General features: G+C 41.7%; 1 long non-coding RNA gene across 2 annotated transcripts; it reads left to right on the forward strand.

Annotated features, from left to right (window-relative positions):
* The first annotated feature begins 1 nt into the window (after position 1).
* Positions 2 to 20,235, forward strand: LOC135324815 (uncharacterized). Of its 2 annotated transcripts, XR_010386074.1 has the most exons (6): positions 2 to 283; positions 1,090 to 1,212; positions 8,336 to 8,421; positions 9,632 to 9,776; positions 10,607 to 10,724; positions 19,063 to 20,235. It is a non-coding gene; the product is annotated as an uncharacterized LOC135324815 (long non-coding RNA). The 2 variants fall into 2 exon arrangements; XR_010386075.1 differs by lacking the exons at positions 2 to 283; positions 1,090 to 1,212 and adding an exon at positions 3,594 to 3,651.
* The last annotated feature ends 714 nt before the right edge of the window (positions 20,236 to 20,949 follow it).

A 20,949-nucleotide genomic window follows, 5' to 3' on the forward strand; every position in this document is an offset into this window, starting at 1 on the left:
ACTGCTTTCCGCGCACGGGAGGAGGACGCTTGGGCTATGCCGCGGCAGGGGAAGCCGTGAGACCACCAGGCTGAGCCCTTCTTCCCCCACGGCCTGGCTGGAGCTGGGGAAGGAGCTGGACAAGCCAGGGCTGAGGATCCCCCGCTCGCCGTGGTGCGCTCCGGTTGCTCAGTCTGGACGTACCCTCCACGTGGCAATTCTCCGAAGTGGAAAAAGCAGCACTCCAGGGTGAAACAGCCTCTCAGGATGCCGAATTGCTGGTGATTCAACAACGCCAGTTCAGGTAACAGCAGATTTTCCCCAGCCCTGTTTATCATTTGTTTTTATCAGCTCAATAACTTCCTAAATTCTTCAGTCACAATGTGTACAGGGGAGAAGCATGGATTTACTGATTTCTGTAGGAGCTGGATCAGGCCCTCTTTTAAGAAGAGTCTTTTCATAACTGACCATGGAGATGACTTGTATATCGAACCTAGCAATCTCGGATGCCATGGCCCCGAACGGGCAGAAAATAACAAGAGAATGATTAAGGTGGTTTTTGTTCCATGGAACTCCGCCATTTATAAACGGGCTGTAAAAAATTAATTAGTTAATGGTGGTAAAGTGTTTTAAAGCAAAAAAAATACAATTTAGATATGACGTATTGAGCAATGCATTTATCTAAAGATTCCTATTAATTATGAAATAAAATCACCTATTCTTTTAGTTAACATATATTCCAGAAAATAGAAAAATAATAAGGTTCAATTTGGCAGGTAATTTTTTAATAACAAATCACAAATATGGCTTATGTAATAAATTTATGAACCAGCTATCTCATCTCTTGAATAAATACATCTTACTTTAAAATAAGTTAAAAGAATATGGTGCAAAGACTTAAAAGCTAGGAATCTCAAAATGCAGCCTTTCTAATTCCCATGGCTCTGACCATATTTCATCAGGAAGCCTGGGCCATGCTAGAAGACTCTGGAAGAGACTTAAGGGTGAACCTTTAAAATGAATCCAGCTCCCTGTGTTCTTCCCCAGCATTTCCTGTTTAGCTGAAGCAGAGCTTCCTCACAGTTTTGACCTTTTCGATCCTATTCTCAGGTGCTTAATTCATGTCTGCAAGGCAGGATTTAAACGCAGGAAAATACCTGCGCTAGGAGCTGGAAAGTTAATTGTGGAGACGTTGCGCCTTAGTCCCTCCTGTGGATCTGTTGCCTGGATAAGGTACGTTATGAAAGTAACCTTAACCCGTGATTTCTGCTGAGAAGCCTTGAATTTGCAAGACATTATGCAGTCGTGGCTGATATGTCATTGCTAAGTCCATGGCAACAACTGGCAGTCAAGACAGTCGTGTCTGTTTGAAAGAGATAGAAACTAGTACTATAAATATGACTGTAACATTTAGAAAAGGTTACTTTTCACCTTTGCCTAGCTATGGAGATCATACCTCATTTCAGATATCCTCAGAGGGATTCGTCACTTTTCTGAGACCAGAGCTTGTGTTAGGACAGGTAGCTCGTACCAGGTCTGCTACAGGACCCCAAAGAGTCGCACTGGTTCTAGAGGCTTAAGCAACCCCATGTATTGCCCTAAATTGCTTTTCTAAATGCAAGTGTAGCTATTGAGAATTGCCATGGCTTAGAACTGCTCTTTGGTTAAACCTTTCCCTGCTTTAACTCCTGTTTATATGTTGGAAGTTGAGAGCTTTCAGAGGAGATCTGCAGAATGACTCCAGAGCTGACCTTAGTGCTTACTAAACTGGTTAGGTCTGTGTTGCATCTGGCCCACAGATGCTAGTAAAGACTCTTTTATCACAAAAGAGAGCAATAGCAGGAGTTGCATGAAACCGGAGAGAGACAACAAAGGAGGTACGGTGAGACGAGAGAGGAAATTGCATAGAGTAAGACTGCTTAACCAGGCATGAAGAAATGATAGTGAAAAAGTGAAGGAGCTTTTCAAATCATTGCCAAGCACTTATGCAAAGTATAGTTAAACTAGAGACTCTCTTCTTTACCTTTGTCCCACAGTGTAGTAGGTTACAAGGAAGTTTAGACCAGTGCATTCAGCACACAAACAAGAAACTCTTTCTTCTCTAGGTCAGCAGCCAATCTACAGAGTTCCCTGATATGGCAGGTCGCATACTTGAAAAATCTGGATGAACCTATGACAGCTCACAATATTTATAGTTGTGCAAATTAGGCCAGCAATAAGCATGGCACAGAAGCTGTGCAAGCCCGAATGGGCTCATATGTGTTCAGTGCGCTGCTCGTGATGCGTGGGCATGTGGAGACCTTCTCAAGCGTCTGAAGCGGGTTATCCAACGCGGAGGGAAACCACTCTCAGTGGAACGGGTGCCGTGATCCAGCATAGCAAATCCTGTGCTGTTAAACCAAGGCTTTAAAGTGGTTTCTTAGAATTCAGAGGGGCCTTTCCTTTTTAAGCAACAATGGAAAATAATCTGGATAGACCCTGACCCTTAACCTACAGCAGTGAATGTCTCAAGCATGGTACAACGGATCAGAGTTGTTCTTGGTGGCCTTTGCCCTTTAGCGTGTCTGAAAGGCAAACTTCTCACAGAATCAGAGATAATCACTGGTGAATGCTTAGCACCCCCAGGGTTTCTGCCTTAGGGCAGGGGGGTGGAAAAGTGACCTCTGGATGTCCCCTCCAGCCCTTTTCCTTATGATTCTATGATTCACACCGTTAACTAAAAATATTCCAGTGAGTTTTGAACCAGTCCCAGAATGAATGTGATACATATCAAATCCTGCTCAAATAGCCTTCATCTGAATGTAACTTCTCTTAGTAAGTGGAGTTTCTTTCATTGATTGGTGTTGCTAATCGATACGTTAGAAGCGCCTCACATTGTGCCGATGCTGATTTTGTGCTGCAGTAGAACCATATCAATAAATTAAAGCTGCCATAATTCTTAATAGTCTAAACAGAGTTTTTCATGGTAAGCAGATGAATAATGGTCCAAAAGTCACAGACCTGATGAGTCTGTTTTATACATATTACCTACGTGCAGTCACCCTGCCCAGGCCCCGCTGATGTTAGTGCTTAACATGCAATGGTGGTGCTCAGTGCATGTGCATTTGTCCAGGATTTCTGGAGTTGCTAAACATGGGGAGGGTAGTTCCCTGCCAAAAGCGGAAGGATTGGTACACCTGTGTTTTGCTTCTCTGCTGTAGTGGTTTTTGGTTTCACAGTACACTGAAGGTGCTCTGCCTCTGCCTGAGGAGGTGACTTTTCAGTCATTTCAGTCCCCAGTTTTGGACATATGAAGAATAGTATTTCTAACTGAGGTACCTTTTCGCCATAGAGAAAAGTTATACAAGGCCAGAATTGACAAACACATAGTTAGGGCCTGCAGAGGGCTGCTGGTCACTCTTGCTTCCTTGCCAGCTAGCAGTGTCCTGCAAGTGATCCTCTATAAACAAAAACCTAGTTAGGAAGGAGCAGTAGGAGTATACACATAACTTCTTCACTCTTAGGAAACTTAAACGGGCTGACTTTTACAACATTTAGTTGTGCAATTGGCATGACGTGGCTGTAGGAGGGAGGCTCCTCCCTTCCCCGCTGCACTGACCTGCCGGATGCGGCCACGATTGCTTGCTCAGAGTGAGTCACGGCAGCGTCTGGCAAGCCCTGGCTGTGCGCAAGGTAAACGCTCCAGGCTTTCTTTTCCACAAGCCCTTTCAGCGTGCACCATCACAAGTGAGAGGATGGCTCATTTTCACAAGCAAGTTCCATGATCGTACGTTGCTGACTGTGAGACTGTCTTAAAGAGGAGAGCTCTAGGGAAGTTGGCCCCTTAAGAACTTAAAAGGCCTAAATTCCTCTTCATTCCTTATGAGATGCAGCAGGAAGCACCAAGCCCCTCTGAAGAGCAATTTCGGGGACCAGCATGAAGTGCTGCGGGGAGCTCCCCCAGGATCCTATAGGGAAACGGAGGATTTCAGCTGCCTCGACGGGTCCCTCAGGGTCGCTACCATGGTCTCTGTTGCTGTGAACTTTCACTTGTCAGGTTTTTTTACCAGAAAGAAAATCACTGTAGAACTAATATAATTTAATTAGAAAGTTGAATATCCCTCAGCTCTCTATAGATTAGATTTATGTGTTAAGTTACCTAAATGGACCTGTGTCCAGTCAGGACAGCATTTTCCGGACTCCTGACTCACTGGCAGTCTGGGGCTGAAGTGAGCTAAGTAATATTGTAATAATTCTTAAAAATTATTTAACAAATATTAAATTATTTTCTTGAAAGGCTTCTTCCGCCACTGCTGATTTGTATCACGGAGCCTGGAGTGCTCTGCTTCCATTTAATGCCTTTTGTCCCTAAGCCTTTGCCTTCTGCTGCACTACCTGTCTTGATCTTTTTTGCAGCTGCCACTTCAGAATTTGAAGATAAGGAACCATCTCATGTAGCAGCATTTTTTTTCTTTCCATGGCCATTAACGTTTTTTTTCCTTTTTTAGGTTTTTTTTTTTTTTTTTTAAATAGGTACTGCTGTCTATGGCTTCCTGCTACAGCTTCAAGGAAGAGGCATTTATCTGTTACCTTACTGCTGCACTGTGAAAGTCGTGAATTATGTTCTGCTACCCAGATAGATTTTCACCCTGCTTTCAGTAGGTCTCCATTAACCTGCATCTGCCAAATTAAACTGACAGGTTTAGAAAAACTTGACACAACAGATCTAAAATTAGGTCTGCTACAAAAATCAGAGGGATTGAGAATGTGGTTCCCTCCCTCTCTGCAGCTTTAGTTGAATCAGAGTGACATGATAATACAAAGTGGTAAAAAGGAGAAACAATGTTTCAGTCTTCCTTTATAGTAGGGTTTTGTTATTCTTGCTTTAAATTTCAGTGACAGAAGTGGTTCAGAAATCACTAACAAGAGTTTTCTGACATAGATGTGCCTTGTGTTCCTTTATTGGGTGGCTTTATTCCCTTTTTTTTTCTTTTTTTTTTCTTTTTCTTTCAAACTGTTCTGAGGAATTGCCTCCAACGACCGTATATAGAGAAATAGTTGGCAAAGAAGGGAACATTATTCTAAAGAGATATTGCCAAGCACAGCTGGCCAAAAATTGACGTGAACTAAAATTCCAAAAAATGAAATCCCCGCAGCCAACGTGTGTCCACCGTGAAGTGCAGTCAGGGAGAATGGAAATAATACTTTAAAAAGACTTTGGCCACCGTTCCCAACTAATCAGCTGTTTTAGCTGCAGAGTTGGGCAGTGCATCCGCAGTTGGCTGGAGCGCCTTCTCCGTGCCGCGGGGACTGGGGCAGCCCCTTGGCCCGCAGCCTGGTGTCTGGGGACGGGGACAGGCACTTCCCGGCCTCAAACGTGTCTCTGCCAGAGTCTCCTGCTGCCAACCCCTCCGAAGGGCTGGTGCGGCACCTAGACGCTTCAGGGAAGTCCTAAAGGGCTTGGCTGTTCCTCCCCCCCAGCTCCCTTTTGTGGGATTTTTTTGATTTGTTGAAAAAAATGTGATTTTGTTGGAGTAAGTATTTGAACGCCAGCGTAGCGCTGAGCATTGAATGGGAACGGACACTGCGCTGCTGTGACTGCAGCACTTGGGAAAGGTCCGGTTGTGTCACTGTAACCATGCAAAAGAGCAACTTAATAAATCAGATTTACTGTCCAGGAACTAAAGGAAACAGAAAAGCTGGCATAGTCAATTCAGGTTACCCCAAGATTACTGACATCATTTTCTCTGTACTGAACTTCCGCTCATAAAAAAACTCCAAAAGGACCTGCTTCACAGGAATACTTGATTAACAGCCATATAAGGCCAAACTTTGCCCTTATCCAACATCTCCTAATTTTTACAGCCGAGTTTTTTATGGAGCTCCGCTTGCCGAGGAAGCCTCAAAAACCCACATGGAAATACAAAAGAATATTTTTTCCCCCCCCTTAAAACTGGACAAAATGTGAAGCAGACAATACTGACTACCCAGAAATGAGTATTTAATACATAACAGATGCCTCTCTTTCCTTGCTAAAAGTGAAAATCAACCAGCATAGGAGAAAAACAGAAAAGTTGCTGTGTCATGAGCCACAAGTTTAAATTTCTAAGTAGACTGGTTTTTTTCATCAGCTCTCTAAGGAAGCCTCCCCGGGCACAGCACCTGCCCTAGCGTGCGGAAAGCTGGGCCCGCGTACTGTTTTCTTGCTCCAGAGGAGCCCTGAGACTACAAAATCCCGGGGGCCCAATTAAGCCTCCCCCTTCTGATTGCTTACCAGGGTTGCTGTTTTACAGTCAGCAAGGAGGCTGGGACGGGGGAGTCTCGGGACACCTCCCGAGCAAATTGTTTGGCATGCTGTAATTCTGCGAAGGTGAAATCTGTTGCTTCGTACAGGGCTGCACTGAGCTGCTCTTCGGAATAGGGAGAATATCTCTTTATTCTGTAACACTACTGCTTTCACTGAAGGGCAGTCTGGCACTGTTCTTCACTTGGGGTGAGCTTTGAGCTCAGTGAAAGTCATTTTAGCATGTTTATATTTTCTGTTAACTCATTATGAACATTGCATTAATTTTACAAGATTTGAGGTTTTCTAGCAAGGACGAGTCCTCACGTTCTGGTGTGGTTTCCCTGCAGTTGGCTACGTTGATACAAGTCAGCTGCAGTCCAGAGATTTTGATATTTTAAAATGAATATAGCACATGTGATTACAACGAGCCATTGGAATGATTTTAGGTTACTTTTATCCTAAACAAAGTATAAAGCTGAACTCTCTGGTGGTTTCTTCATCAGACTCGAAATGAATAACAGCAGCATTGAGCTAATGAGCTTTATGTTGGTGCATGCTGCAATGCTGTCTCACTGGGCTTGTTTCTCTGGGATCACCTGTAAGACTAACATTTTCCCCTGGGCATTTCTAAATACTAAGAAAATCATCCACAATTCTGCCTCCTCTTGAAGAACTATAAAAATTTTGATTCTAAAACAATAAATCCTCACTCAGCAGACTGATTTTTTTTCAAAATGTGTAAGGACTGTGTTGGAGATTATATTTTGGTCAGAGAACAGTGCCAAAACCCTTGCAACTCATTATAATGATTTCATCAAGCATCTTTAAGAGCAGATTGTTTCGTGTTTTCTTTTTGAGTGTCCTGTCAGGCACAATACCACATTAAAATACACACAGATCTCAGTATGGGTGTGGATGTTCATGTGCACATACGTGCATGCGCATAGCCTGGGCTGCATAGATGTACATAATTTATCTATATCTCATGTAGAGTTGCACAGGAGCAAAAGCAGATCTTTCACCAAGAATATGTTAATAACCTCTAAAATGGTTGAGATTCAGACCTGTTGAAGCCAGAATTTACAGTGAGAACATTTTTTGTTGTATAATGTGTATCTCTGTATTTTTGTGTGTTAAGGAAACCCTCTTGTAGCCCCTTGCACTTAATTTTTTTTTTTTACACAATCACATTTCCAGTGCAAATCATGTAAAACATATACAATAGTTTCATTTTGCTATTCAGTTAATTTAAAACTCTCATCTGTTGGTGCAATTTAAACAACAGTAGGAGATCAGACTGCAACAAACAGCAAAAAATTACCTCTTCCAATGTTGACTTTCAAATTGGCTGAAGGGACCCCAGAGATTATGTGATGGATGTTTGGTATCTCCCTGTTAGGATCATTTTTTATTTTTAATAGAAAATTTCTGACTGAGACAAAAAGGCCATCTGAGTTAGTGTCTAGCAAAGTATATCTCCTGTGGATAAGCCAATAAAAAAAAAAATCCCAAACATCACACAACACCTCAATCCCTTTACATGAATCAGGCATCTTCGAAGCTAGTAGTAATTCATCCATCTGTAAATCTACAGCTGTTAGTTTAATAGGTGACACAAGGCTGGATTTTAAATGAGTCTAACCCAATAACTAGACTTATGTAATAGGCTTTTCAGGAAGAAGGAGAAGGAAGCCTTAATGTTAAGAAACCCTAGCTCAAAGTATCAGTTCCAGCAGCTCCAATGGCTAACATTAAACCCTTCGGTCTGTCTGTCAGTATAGCTTTCCTTTGTATTTGCTTTGCTCCGGCTATCACGTTTGCACTAAGACTCCTTTTGCCCTGCCATTAACCTACGTGCATACCCAGGTGTGTGCATAATACATGAACAAAGAGATCCTACTGTTTGAAAGAACTTCTTTCTCATGCTTGTTGCTGGCAAAAGATGCATGTCACACACAACTGTTTTTCTTAATTACTCCTGAAACATTACGGATATTGTGTGTCCCAGCCTCTGTCACTCAAAGTACATTAAAAATAGCTTTCTGTAACTCAGCTGTTCATAATAAAAGTTTGCCATTTGTTTTTTTACAGGGCGGATCAGACAGAACATGATTTTCTCTTCCCTTATGCTGCTCTGACTCTACTGAGTTCAGAAGGATGACTCTTGATTTATGCTGGTAAGAGACGAAGAAGCCACCAATTTTCTACCTTAGATAAGTTGCTGGCACAATAGAAGAAACATTATATGTGTTAGAGAAAAAAAATACAGTGTGCACAAGCAGAATGTCCCACACAGCTCCGTTAGTTTAACTTAAGAAACATTTTCTCTCTGAAAATGCTGATAAACTAGAGCAACATTTTATTTAATGGTGTGGAAAAATTCCACAATCCAGCCATATGAGAAATGTATTTAATTTTCTTTTTTTAAGCAAGTCAGCAAGTAAGGCAGGCTGCATATTACCAACTTTGCTAGCGCAGCCTCGGAGAGCGTCCTGAAGGATCCCCTGCACGGCACAGTCGGCTGCAGCGCTGAGACGGAGCACTTTGTGCAGCTGCGTAGCCTTGGCTGAACGGATTGGTTTCAATGCTGTGAATCTCCAGCCTTGTTATTGGCAGACATTAAAACAGCAGTGTAAACTTTTTGCGTCTTACTCTCTCCTGATAATACAAGATGTGGCGGGACAGAATAAACAGAGCAGGCATCTCTGGGCTGGAGACAGTTTCAGCGATAAATACAGCTCTGGCATAGGCAGGCACAACTCTTATTGACTTCAGTCAGTGCTACGCTGGATTACTCTAGGGATGAGTTTGATCCTCGGTCTCTTTCTAGTAATGAGTGTGCTGGCAAGAGCATTAAGCACTACAAGCAGAGAATTAGCAGCTCCAGTATTATCCATGTGTTGTTGTCAACAGACACAGAGAGCAGGCAGGAGACAGAAGGAAGATATCGTGTGTGCTTTACTGGTTTGCAAATATACACTAATTAAATCAGCAGCAACACAGCAACACACTGACAAAGTTAGGACATTTTTCTGCCCCATTAAAACTGTACACAAATAATACTTAATGCAGTTTAAGGCAGTTGTTTATATGCATTAACTGCAAGGAAAAGGAGGCAGTTAGGATGATAAGAGGAATAGATGCAGTGCTGGCTTTGAGAGATGCTTAGAGTTCTGAGAAACGTTTCGTATATGAAAGCTGCAAAGTGGTATGTATCCTACCTTTAAAATAGATTGTCAATATCTTAACATGAATAAGCATTCTCACTTTTGCAGTACACAAAATCTGGGGATGTTTATGCATGTTCTTGTTAAAACTGGTGTGTTTAATTCCTCTCCGAACTCCAAGTAAAGCCTTTTGGTTCAGTATGATTTTATTTCACTACAGGACAAGAAAGGCAATGCTCTGAAAGAAATGACTGCATTTTCCTAACCTCCAAAGGAGGAAAAAAAAGAGATACAGAAAGAAAAGCCAGCAGCAGGCATCAGAAGAGACAGAAAGAAGTAAGAAAGCAGTCGGCAGCCGGAGACAGGTGAGGCACAGGATCTGGGCAGCGATAGCGGGTTTGTCAGTGACACCGTCCCGCTCTCACCCCTCTCCATGTTTTGCAAGAAGCGCGCTCGCATTCAGCGCACCCCAGCCCCTGCGAACGGCACAGCTGCTCCCTGGGCATCCCCACGGCCTGGGTCCAGCGGGACCCGGGGGCCGGAGCAGGGGCTGGGGGAGGCGGCGGAAAGGGTGCTGGTGGCTTCCCTGCCTCCCCCTAACGCTCCTTCCCCGTGCCCCACAGCCAGGGAGGGGGTCGCACCTTGCCGATTTTCTCTGTGCACGTGGGTCCCCCAGAGCCCTCGCCCAGCTGGGGAAATCTGAGCCTCCCGCTCCTCAGGGCTGGGATGCAGCTTCCCGCGGCACCCCGACCTCCAGGCTTTCCTGCCCTGCCACCGTGCAAGCAAAGCCTAGTCTTTGAGGTTTTCTGCCTTTCTCTGTCCCCCTTCCCTCTGTTCTGTTTGCTCTTTCTTCTGCTCTTTTCTTATGTGCTTCTTAGAGCATGGACCTGCTTCCCCCTCTCCACATTTCTGGAGCACCAGACATTTCCTATGATGCTGGGTAAATAACAGTCTTCTGACTGTTCCTTGTGTGAAGTGTGGAGGATGGCCTGAATCTTCTTGTTGCTGTTAATCATGTTTCCCCTGAGTTTTGAGCTTAGATGACTATGAAAGAAAACCAAAGGTTGTTGTTTAAAGGCTGTGTTCTAGCTACGTGTGGGTTTCTGACCGAAGCTGGAGGAAACTGTGTACTGAAGACAAAGGCCATTAACGGATTCAGAGAGCAAATACAGCCATAATGTTTGCTACTTTATAGGACCCAAAAAGGAGACGACTTCTGGCTATTTTAAGGTTTATTTCTTAGTTAGATGAAGCTATGGAAGCTCTAACGGACCAGGTCTTTTCAGTACAACTGCACTGGGAAGTCATTCAAGGTATGTCTGCAGACTCAGCTTTGTGAGTACCTTTATCTGTATAAATGGTTTATAGAAATAAATGTCACATTCTCTGGTAAAATGAGAGATACATGGAGCTTCTATGGTGAATAATGCAAGCTTATCAGAGATAAAAGGACTGATGAATTATAGCTATAGTTTCCATATTTACTACTGCAAACTCTAATTTTTTATCCCATGAACAAGTAAACTGTGAAGGGATGGATTGATTTCTGATAAAACAAGAGCTGATAAAAGCCCTCGTGCAGAATGAAGTATATGTGGTGTGTTTATAGCATGCAATTAGTTTTCCTCTCTAATCTCCTGACCTTCACTGCTGCTACTAACTCAAGGCTATCCTCTCAAATGAAGTGACATTGCAAAGCAAAACATGCACTTTTTCTTGGCAAAGGTGATACAGGACAAACTAGCATGAAAATAGGGCTTATCCTAAACTATAGGTCTCCTGCCAAGTTACGGAAGCATAACTCCCCTGCCGGTCTTTCCTTTAAGGCAAAGGATATGTGAAAAATCGGTCTGAAGTGTAGCTTCTGGACTAAATCTAAACTAGCCCTTTCTGATGCAGTGGAAATCAGATACATATAGCATATGAAAAATACAATGTGCTTAAGCTTAAGGTAGTCATCGATTCATACAGTGCTTGGTGGAAGGGCCCTCTGAAAGTCACTTAGTTCAACTTCTCTCCCAAAGCAAAAATATCGCCAAGAGGAGATCAGGTCAGGCATGACTTTGCCTAGTAAAGTCTTGAACACCCTTCAAGGGCTGAGAATCTGCGGCCTTTCTGGATGCCCCCTCCAGTGCTGCGCTTTTACTCTTTGTGAAAAAGTTTTTCCAAATGTTCAATCCTCACTAGGATGTCTTCCCCATTCAACAACAGGTCCCTGCTTTCTTCGAATTTTCTTTTGCTACTAGCATACTTACAGAATTTAAGTCCAGACCTGGTTTTATCTCCACCTGAGCTTTGGCCTTCTTAATTTTCTTCCTAAGTACTTGAACAGACAAACTTCATAATGTATCCAGTCACTACAGGTGGCTGAGACATGTGATACAGTTTTTCTAAACTCTTTCTGTCTTTATACTTCTCCTTTGTTGCCTTGCCCTTGTTTCCACCTCTTGCACACTTCCTTTTGCATCTTAGTTCACAAAGAAGCTCCTTACTTACTCAAGCAGGCCTTCAGCTGAAATCCGGAGTCTCTCTTCACAGTGGGATGGTTCCTGAACTCTCTATAAAATTCTCTTTAAAAATCAATCATTCTCCTAGTAATTCCCTAAATAAGCCAAAGTCTGCTCTTCTGAAATCCAGAGACCTAGCTCTGCCACTCACGACCCCCCACTCTCCCTCCGGATCCTGAGCTCAGTTGTCTCCTGGTCACTGTAGCCCAGGCTGCCAGCTATGGCCACATTCATCAGTTCTTCCCTGCTTGTGAGCAGGAGGCCAAGCAGGATGCAGTTGAAATTCTCCTTGAAGATGATGGCCCACAGTCAAGAGACTTCTTCCTGTTGCTTGTAGGAAGTCTCATCCACTTCATCCTTTTGGTGAAGTGGTCTGCACACACCTTCTACACAATATCCCCAGGGTTAATTGGTCTCCATTCAAAGACCACATACAGACAAGTGCCCGATTTTATACTAGAGCTCTGTGCAGTCAAGAAGCTCCTTTACACAGGGTGCAAGTCTCCTTCCTCTTCTTTCCTCTCTAGACATCCTGTGTCCATCTACGACAGCCCTTACCACACAAGCTGTCCCATCAAATCTCTGTGACAGTGTTCACATTGTAGCCCGTGACCAGTCATGACCTTGCAATTCTTCTTGACTGCTGCTCAAGCTCCATGCGTTAATGCAGAGACACTAGAGGTAAGCCTCTGAATGCTTTCCCCTCTGAGCAGAGTCAGTTCACTGGTCAGCAGCCTCTGTCACAGAAATACATTAGTTGTAGTAAAGCTGAACAAGAAGCTGATCAAGGATCAGAGCCTTCACAGAGAAAGATACTAAAGGAGAACAAATAATCTGTTATAGCAGACCAGTCTGACCGATCAAAAATAGCCATTGGTCATTGGGAATGGCCAGTTTTGATTCTACAGAGGATGGCAAATCTTACAATGTACCAGCCATCCATACTATGAGTGGCATGTCACTTGTTTTTTTCTAACCTCCTTTCCTTTCCACCTTAAATCTTTATGTGCTAAAACCCGCGAGCAGATTACCTGCCGCTTGAATAACCACAGAGTTATCACTAAGCCACAGCATGAACCAACCCTTTTTACCTTGTAGTCTGAGTTTGATTCAGTGACCCCACTCTGACGATGAATTTTACAGTTTGACTACAAACCAGGCAAAATAGCTTTTTCTTCCTATGCTCTAAGTTTACTGGCCATTATATTCAGCTTCCTTATTGGTGTCTCTGCTATTTCACACTTTAATTCCTTTGGTACTCTTGGATGAGCCTTGTTTGAGCCGTGTGATTTGCTGTACTTGAATTACAGGAGTAGCAACTCCTAGCATTCTCCTTAGTGAGATGTCCATCACACTGGTATTTGCATACCTCTCTGCCAAAGCCATTACTCCCCAAATTCTATCTCAGTCCCTCTTTTTTCCGCATAACATTTTTTGGCATCTGTCTCAATGACAACTGCTCCATTCTAGTATTTAGTTATAGCCACGCTATTCTCTCTGGTGGCTTAGTCTGTGTTGCCCATCACAAGAGCTGTCAGGATGGGTGAGTTTTGCTCCAGTCCATGTTGTCTCAGGTGGACTTTCTAACAAGTCTTTCATAATTATTACCCTCTTCACTTCAGCCCAATGCATCAAGCACCTGTTAAAGAACAACAACCTCTTCAAACATTTCTCCCTCTTCTCAGTCAAACTGTTCAAAATAGCCACTTTTTAGCTATATACTCTGTAAGTGTAATTGTACCCAGGATCTGATGGTTTGTATTTTTCATCCCACCAAATAAATAAAGGAAAGCTTCCTCTCGCTAAACGGTTGCTGGTGCCCATTCAAAGCTGATTGCTTCTCCCAACTTAATTAAGGAGTTGCGAAGACTTACTAGAAACTTGACCTTTTATCCAGGCAAACCTATCCTTGAAGTAGTTTCTTCAAGGGCTGTTGTCATCGTTGCTGTGGTTTGCAGACTGATTTGGCTGCCATTCCTGGCCTATTGATGTTCCTTTCTAAATTGCATGAAGTCACACACAGGGGAGCATTATCACCTTATTTTCATCAGGCAATCTTCAGTCTTACTTTGATGAATTAAGTCTTTTTAATAGGAACTTTGATAAAAGTAAACAAGTCTCATTTTTGTCTGGCATCTGTTCCTCATACATTAGGTGCAGGAGGAAGCTTCAGCCTTTCTCATATCCTGATCTGAGCAATGTATCAACACGGAGGAAGCATCCTACAGGCTTACACTGTCCTTTTAAGTAACTTCCCTTAGCATCTGCTTTTGGTTACTGGCAGAGACACGACTCTGTGCTAGGTGGCTTGATCTGATCTAGCAGGACTAATTTCATGTTCTTACATTCGTGTCTTTGTGACTCAAAGCAGGACCTATAGGGCATTACCAAAGGGTAAGGCTAGGACCCTGCCTGTTGCATATACTGTCTTGATGCAGGCAGCTGTTTGCAGCCTCCTCTGTTGTGCTCTGGTTCTTAGGTAATTAGGTTACTCTCTATACAATTATGGTTTTTATGAAGCAGTATAGGCAAAAAAAAAAAAAAAAAAAAAAAAGCCAAATTTACCCCTTTCTCTGTTAAAGTTGACTAAGGCCTCAGTAAGACAAAAGCTTTGCAGAAGAGGGGAGAGTGGCTGCACTGATGGAAAATGGCATACATTGTTCTTCTATTCGTAGATCAGGGGGAAGCTGAGGAGCAGGCTGAAAAGCAGTGCCTTTTGGTAAAAGGGTGCTGTCAGCATGATCAATAGCTGTAGTGACAACCCAAACTCCTATGGACTGTTAGTGACAAACACAAGCTTCTTTCCATTCAGATAAATTCCCTTGGGGACAGAGGGCCTTTTGGACGTAAAATACACATTTTATATTTCTCTGTGCCTGTTTTGGTGAAATAGTCAGTATCCCATTTTCTTTTGTGATAGGTTTTTGTGCCTAAATGACTAGAAGACTATATTTCCACTATATTCAGAGAAGTTCTTCTTCTTAATACTCAAATATATTTTCTTGGGAAAATAGGTTTATTTGTAGAACATAAAAACATAAGCCAGACAATTTTTTCCCCTATTAACTTGAGAAGTGGCTGTCCATCTTCAGGTTTACTTATTTAATATAATATTGATTTATTATTTTATGAAATGTTTATGTTCCAACAGTCCTCAGCTATGGATCTCGCTAATGTACATTGCAAAGTCTGTTTGGGTTTTGCATTATATTCAGGATTGTCCTTTTATAGCAGAATTAGCAAGTGTTATTTGTGCATTGGAGTAGATCATGCTTTATGATGGTTTAGGGTAATGTGGAGTAAAGGTGGCCTAGCTATAAGAAAAAGAAGAAAAAGAATTTAGCTTCTACGAGGCAGTCTTTTATTTGGTACACTGCATTGTCAGCAATATTGTTGTTTGGTGCACTGAGCTGGCTTTGTCTATCTATTCTAGCAAAATTTTAAAATACCTACATAAAAATTAATTGGTATATATTATATCTTAACCTCCCCCCCAAACCTTAGACCAAAAAACCTTGACATTCTTTGATATAATTTCTCTTAAAATACCTGTGAAATGTTAATTTGATTTTAGAAATGTTAGAGCAACGACCTGATGATCTTATTTCTGTCTCCAGAACAGATATTTACAGGCACTTTGAAAAGTTGGACCCACTCATAACAGGTGACCCAGAAAGCCAGAACAAGTTTTGAGCAGTCTCTACACGCTTTCTTTTGCCTGGTCTACCTGGAGCTAGGCCTCTGCTTGTGCTACTGAGCTGCTATAACAGGCAAAGGCTTACTTGGATTAGATTTGAGCACCAGCTCAAAGCAGCACCAGACCGTTATTTGTGAGCATTCACCTTCCCTATCCTAATGCAAGTCACAAGTCAAAACTCACTAGGGGTCAGATTCGGAAGAGAAACAACATGCACAGCACATGCTTTTCCCAGATTTGGATGTTCCCGAGGATTCGCAGTGCTGCTTTCCCCTTTCACTGCCTGACTGAGGCACATTAGTAGTGTGCTCTAGAGGAAGTGTTGCCTGCCTCGCTTTTTCTCTGTAGATAGATAGAAGGCTTCTAGCTCCTGCTGGCACCTTCTTTAAGCACAAAAGAAAGTATTTTTTCTCTTTTTTTAACAAAGAAGCAGACTTCTTGACCAAGTGACAGCCAATAAATACACAGTGGGCAAACAGCTGGCTTTTGCCATGGTAGTAGCATCAGTTCAGAATGTTTTAGGGTATATTTATTCACCGTGGCTAGGAGGAAGAAATGAGTAAAAGTTAGAGAGACTCATTTTGTGCCTGATAGGCTGGTATCTTTTTTGCTTCTGTTATTGACTAGACGACATTGACTGTGATGCTTCAAACACTGTAATTCATCAGACAGATGCTGACTAGCTACTTGTTCATTGTTTATTTATGAGCAGGGAAAGATTTCCAAAGGTGTTCAGATAATTCAGAAGCCAGCAATCAATACATATATATATATTTAGGTTACAAAACAATAACCCTGAGTTTATTATATTACAATTATAATATATAACAAAATTATATTTTCCTGTACAAGGGGGAAAAATGAACCCTCAAGGGACAAACTGTTGTTACTGAAGGAATTACCCATTCAGGATGGACTCAGCTGCCTAACTCCTCATTAACTATTTATCAGTTCCTTGGAAGGAAAAATCTACTATACAGTGAATTCCCATCAATATTTAATATAGCAGTGCCTGGAGCGCTGGACTGAGTTTCTCACTTACGCAGATGGCATAAGCAAAGTGTATACTGCCACATCCCAGTGTGGGGATAATGGGAGAAAACTCAGATAAATCCGAAGGTTTCTTTCTTTTGTTAAGGTTTACTCTATATACTTAGATTCATTAATGACCTGTTGCTGACCATTTCTGCAGGGTTCATGTCAATTCTTTTATACACAGAGCAAGTGCACTTAATGCTCATCAAGCAGTTTCATCTGAAAGCCAAAAATGCACCATATTGACTTAATGCTACCATCTTCTGGTTTGGACAGTACCTTTGCCAGCCTCATTAGTTGTCCATTTGTTTGGATTTTGTTATGTGGTAAAACTGTCACATCTGAGGTTTTTGGTCTTACTGCCCTGGTTTTGGTCCCCAATATATGAAACAGACATTAGAAAAGTAATTGAGCCATCTTCATTAATATCATTTCCTTTCAGTTTTATAATCATCCATCACAGTCAGAGAACTTCAGCAGAAGCTTGCTAGCTCTTTTTCTATTTCTAAACTGTCTGCCTGCCTGTCCAGTTCCTAATTTTAGATATTCTGCCATCACTGTTAAATTTACAGCTGCCAGATTAGAGCCAAATTGGTTTTCATCACACTGTTAGCCAAGCCTCACTTCTCAAACTCTTCCATTTTTCAGTGTCCAGGACCAATTCCTGACCTAGTGTGACACAGCAGCAGGGACAAAGGAACATATTAATGCTTTACTCTGACAGTGTCCTATCTGTCTAACCAGTCCTGATATAGAAGTGTAGGAATGTGTTTTGCACAGCTCTGTGGCAGAAGGTTGTCATGGTATTTGTGAAGTACGGACTTCAGGAAGTAAGTCACTGCCATGAACACATGATCTTGGTCTCAGTGCTAACAGTTATCCCCAAGAAAGGAGGTTTGTTTTATTTAGCCTCAAGACAGCAGAGACTTCCACAGATCTACCATATGTGGGAGAGAAAAAGTCAAATTTGAATTTCTAGACAAGACTAATAAAACAAATCAAATTAATACAATTTTAAAGGCTACCCAAACTACGTATTATTTTCTTAGTTACTACATCACCCTGTTCACTACAAGCTAATGATTCTGCTTTGGACTGTTTGCAAAGACATCCTGCTCTGAGCTGAAGATAATCAAAATACTCTTCCCAACATTATCAATGAGTGGTAGCCCATTAATTCCCATTTAGAGTTGAGGTAATCTCCATTACCTAGCTGCCACGGTAGGCAAACAGGGAACAGACCTGAAGAACTGCACAGAAGTGATTTGCCTGTTCTCAAAGCTATCTGTCATACCCAATAACCTGCTAAAGCCTTTGCAGCCAGTGGTGATGTGATACGAATTTGGTCTTTCATTAATAGTAAGTTAATTTGATTTCCTTACAACCTCAAAATATTTTGCCTTTAATTCCTTTCCTCTGGCTGCTCATATTGCTCCATGAGGATCACTCATTCTCTTCTTGTTTCATTTTGAAACCATTTGGGAGCGCAGTGGCAACCTGCCATGAAGATTGGGCTTATTCTCAAATTCCACTTCATTCTTTAGTCTCCTCAAGATTTATTAGAAAATTTTGTCTTATGTAGTGCCCAGTCCTTCTGCCAGATGTACACGGAAGCTTTTAAAACTCAGAGCAGTCTATCTGTCAGAGGCGTTGCCAGTGAACTCTTCACGACGTTGTTGACCTGTTAATCTAGAGTTGTCATTCAGAAAAGAGAACTCTTTGCGTTTCTGGTAGGAGATTCTCAGAAAGCTTATGGTTTGACAAAAAATGGCTAGAATTAGAAAAATGCATAGACAACATACAGAAAAATAAATATAGAAATAAGAGTACCTGATAAAAATCCAAAAATAAATTATGACATTTGCCAATTGACATTATCTCTCTCAGATCACGGGCCTTGACTCAGAAAGCGACCAGGTAATGCCTACATTGCTCTTTGCATAGGTAAAAGAGGGAGAAGGAGTTGGATATCTAGCAGAAAAATCAAACCCCCAAATGATTGTGCTTTATTTTAGACATTTGTTTTGCTGGCTGAAGAATTCTGGATCCATAAAGTAGTAAAAAGATTTACAGTCAACTATAGACAGCATGAAATCATTTGAGGATGTTATCAGCAATGGCCATTCCTAATATAAGTCTCCTGCTTGCTTGCATCTTTTTCTCCTACCTATGGTTTGTAAACCATACCTTATGTGTATGTGTACCAGTCTGCCTATTCTGGATATGCGCTTTGTTAATGAAATGTATGTAATTGTATGTGAAATGTTAGTTATGATGCAGATTGAACATTTGCTCATTTTCTATTTTTCCCTCAGACAGTGGATTACAATGTGCTGAACAATTAGTGTTTGTGCACAGCTCCTATTAATTTGGAAGCAACTTGAAATTATTGGCCTGGTTTTATCTTTTCAGATAAACCAGTTTTCACTGCGTTTTGGGCTTGATTAAGACCATGAGCTTCTAGTGAGGACTCCACCTCTCCACAAACTAGCAGTGCATTTCGGAATGAAAGTTTCATTTTAGAACGACTCCTCAGAAAAGGGCAGCCTGTGGGCAGAGCGGTGAGAAAGAGGGATGGGACACCCTGCTCCTCTCTCTGGAACTGCACCACATCTGCGGGAAGGTGGAAGAAGGAAAGGCTTGTAAGGTGGTTTACATCATGAAGAGTGGCTGCCCTTTTCACCCATCATATACCACCTGGCTCCCCACATCTGGTGTGTGCATTTGGGATCTAGAAGCTACACACTTCTGGAGGAGGTTGGTAAGAAGTGAAAAGGGGCAGTCTGACCCTTTGATAAATCCATGCCTTTCTGTGAAGGTCCTTTTTTATTTGTGAGGATTCTTGCTTTTGTGAGTTCAGTTGTGACTTCCTCTGTGTCCAAGAACACATCTTTTTAGCACATACACACTTAGGTATAGATACATAAATATATGTACATAGATAGACACGCACATGCTTAGAGGTTCATTTTATAGTAACAAGGTTATAACCTCCCTGTGGCAGCAACTCTGCCTAGCTCTGTTTGTGTAACATTAATTCTCTGGGGCATTACATGTACGCAGTCTGCTCAAGCCTTCGAGTCAAATGCAGTAACAGTATTATGTCAGAGTTGTGTGGAATCATTCATTTAGCCTACATGCATTTGTAAAACTATTAGAATAATCCAGAATCAGGAGTATTTCCCAGAGGAATTCTGCAGTCTTAGATTGGTATTTACTTTGAGATCTTTGCCTGCAAGGAGTTAAAATAAACCTTAGCCTGGTCTTAAGCATATCAGTCTTGGTTTGCTCATCTCTGCTATTTACAGAAGTTCAAGAAAAGGAGCCATAATCCATCTAAAGAATGTAGGATTTTTTTTTCCAAAAATTTTTGGACTAAAACATTTCACATGTTGCACAGACACTACAGTCAGTAGCCCTGAGGATGTTCCTACTGCATTAAGAACATGAGACCAGCTGCACTGGGTCAGACCAAAAGTTTGTCTTGTCCACTAGCCTGTCATGAGTGTCAGCAGGGTCACTTAGAAAAAAAGGTGTCACAGCAGGATAAGCACAAAAAAGTCCTGGATGGCAAATGAGCACTGACTTCACTATTAGAAGTACTCAGTCTAATGTATACATTTCAACTGTATTTTTATTATGCTATCTGCTTCTTCAGGATGGTGTGATATGGGTATAACAGCCTGTGCCATCTCTGCTGTTTTCTTTCCTGATGACCTCACTAGTGCATTAGCTAAAGTGCATGTATCTTAACATAATTGTTTTTCTCTCTCTGTGGAAATAACTGCAAAATCGCTATGGGTCAGGTCACATCAACCTAGTCCAATAAGACAGAGTCAAAACTAGTTTTGATCATTTTGATTTGAAACTTCTTCTAATTAAATTCAAACTCATGTACTGAAAGAGTGTAAACCCCATGAAGGGAGAAGAATTGTTTAGGCATACGGTTAGCAAGGATGGCACAAGATTAAAGTAAGAGGAAATGTAGTTTGAATGTCAGAGTAAAAATTGTCGTGGTTAGAGCTGTAAGATTATGAAATAGCCTCTGAAGAGAAGGTGAAGATTCAACACTTGGCATTTGAAACTCCACCAGCAAAATCACTAGAGAATATACCACAAGGAGCTTTTCTCTCTCTGTTTTCTGTTGTGTATAATTTATTTTAAATCTACTGTATGTGCTTATAATACTGTTTCTTTCTAACTCTAGGATTCTTTGGTTTACTTGCCACTGATGTCTTTACTACTATCTTTAAAACAAGACAAAGAAAATCAAGAATACCATTTGTTATTAAATATGAT

This window comes from Dromaius novaehollandiae, chromosome Z (genome assembly GCF_036370855.1).
Source record: "Dromaius novaehollandiae isolate bDroNov1 chromosome Z, bDroNov1.hap1, whole genome shotgun sequence".
Classification (NCBI taxonomy): Eukaryota; Metazoa; Chordata; class Aves; order Casuariiformes; family Dromaiidae; genus Dromaius; species Dromaius novaehollandiae.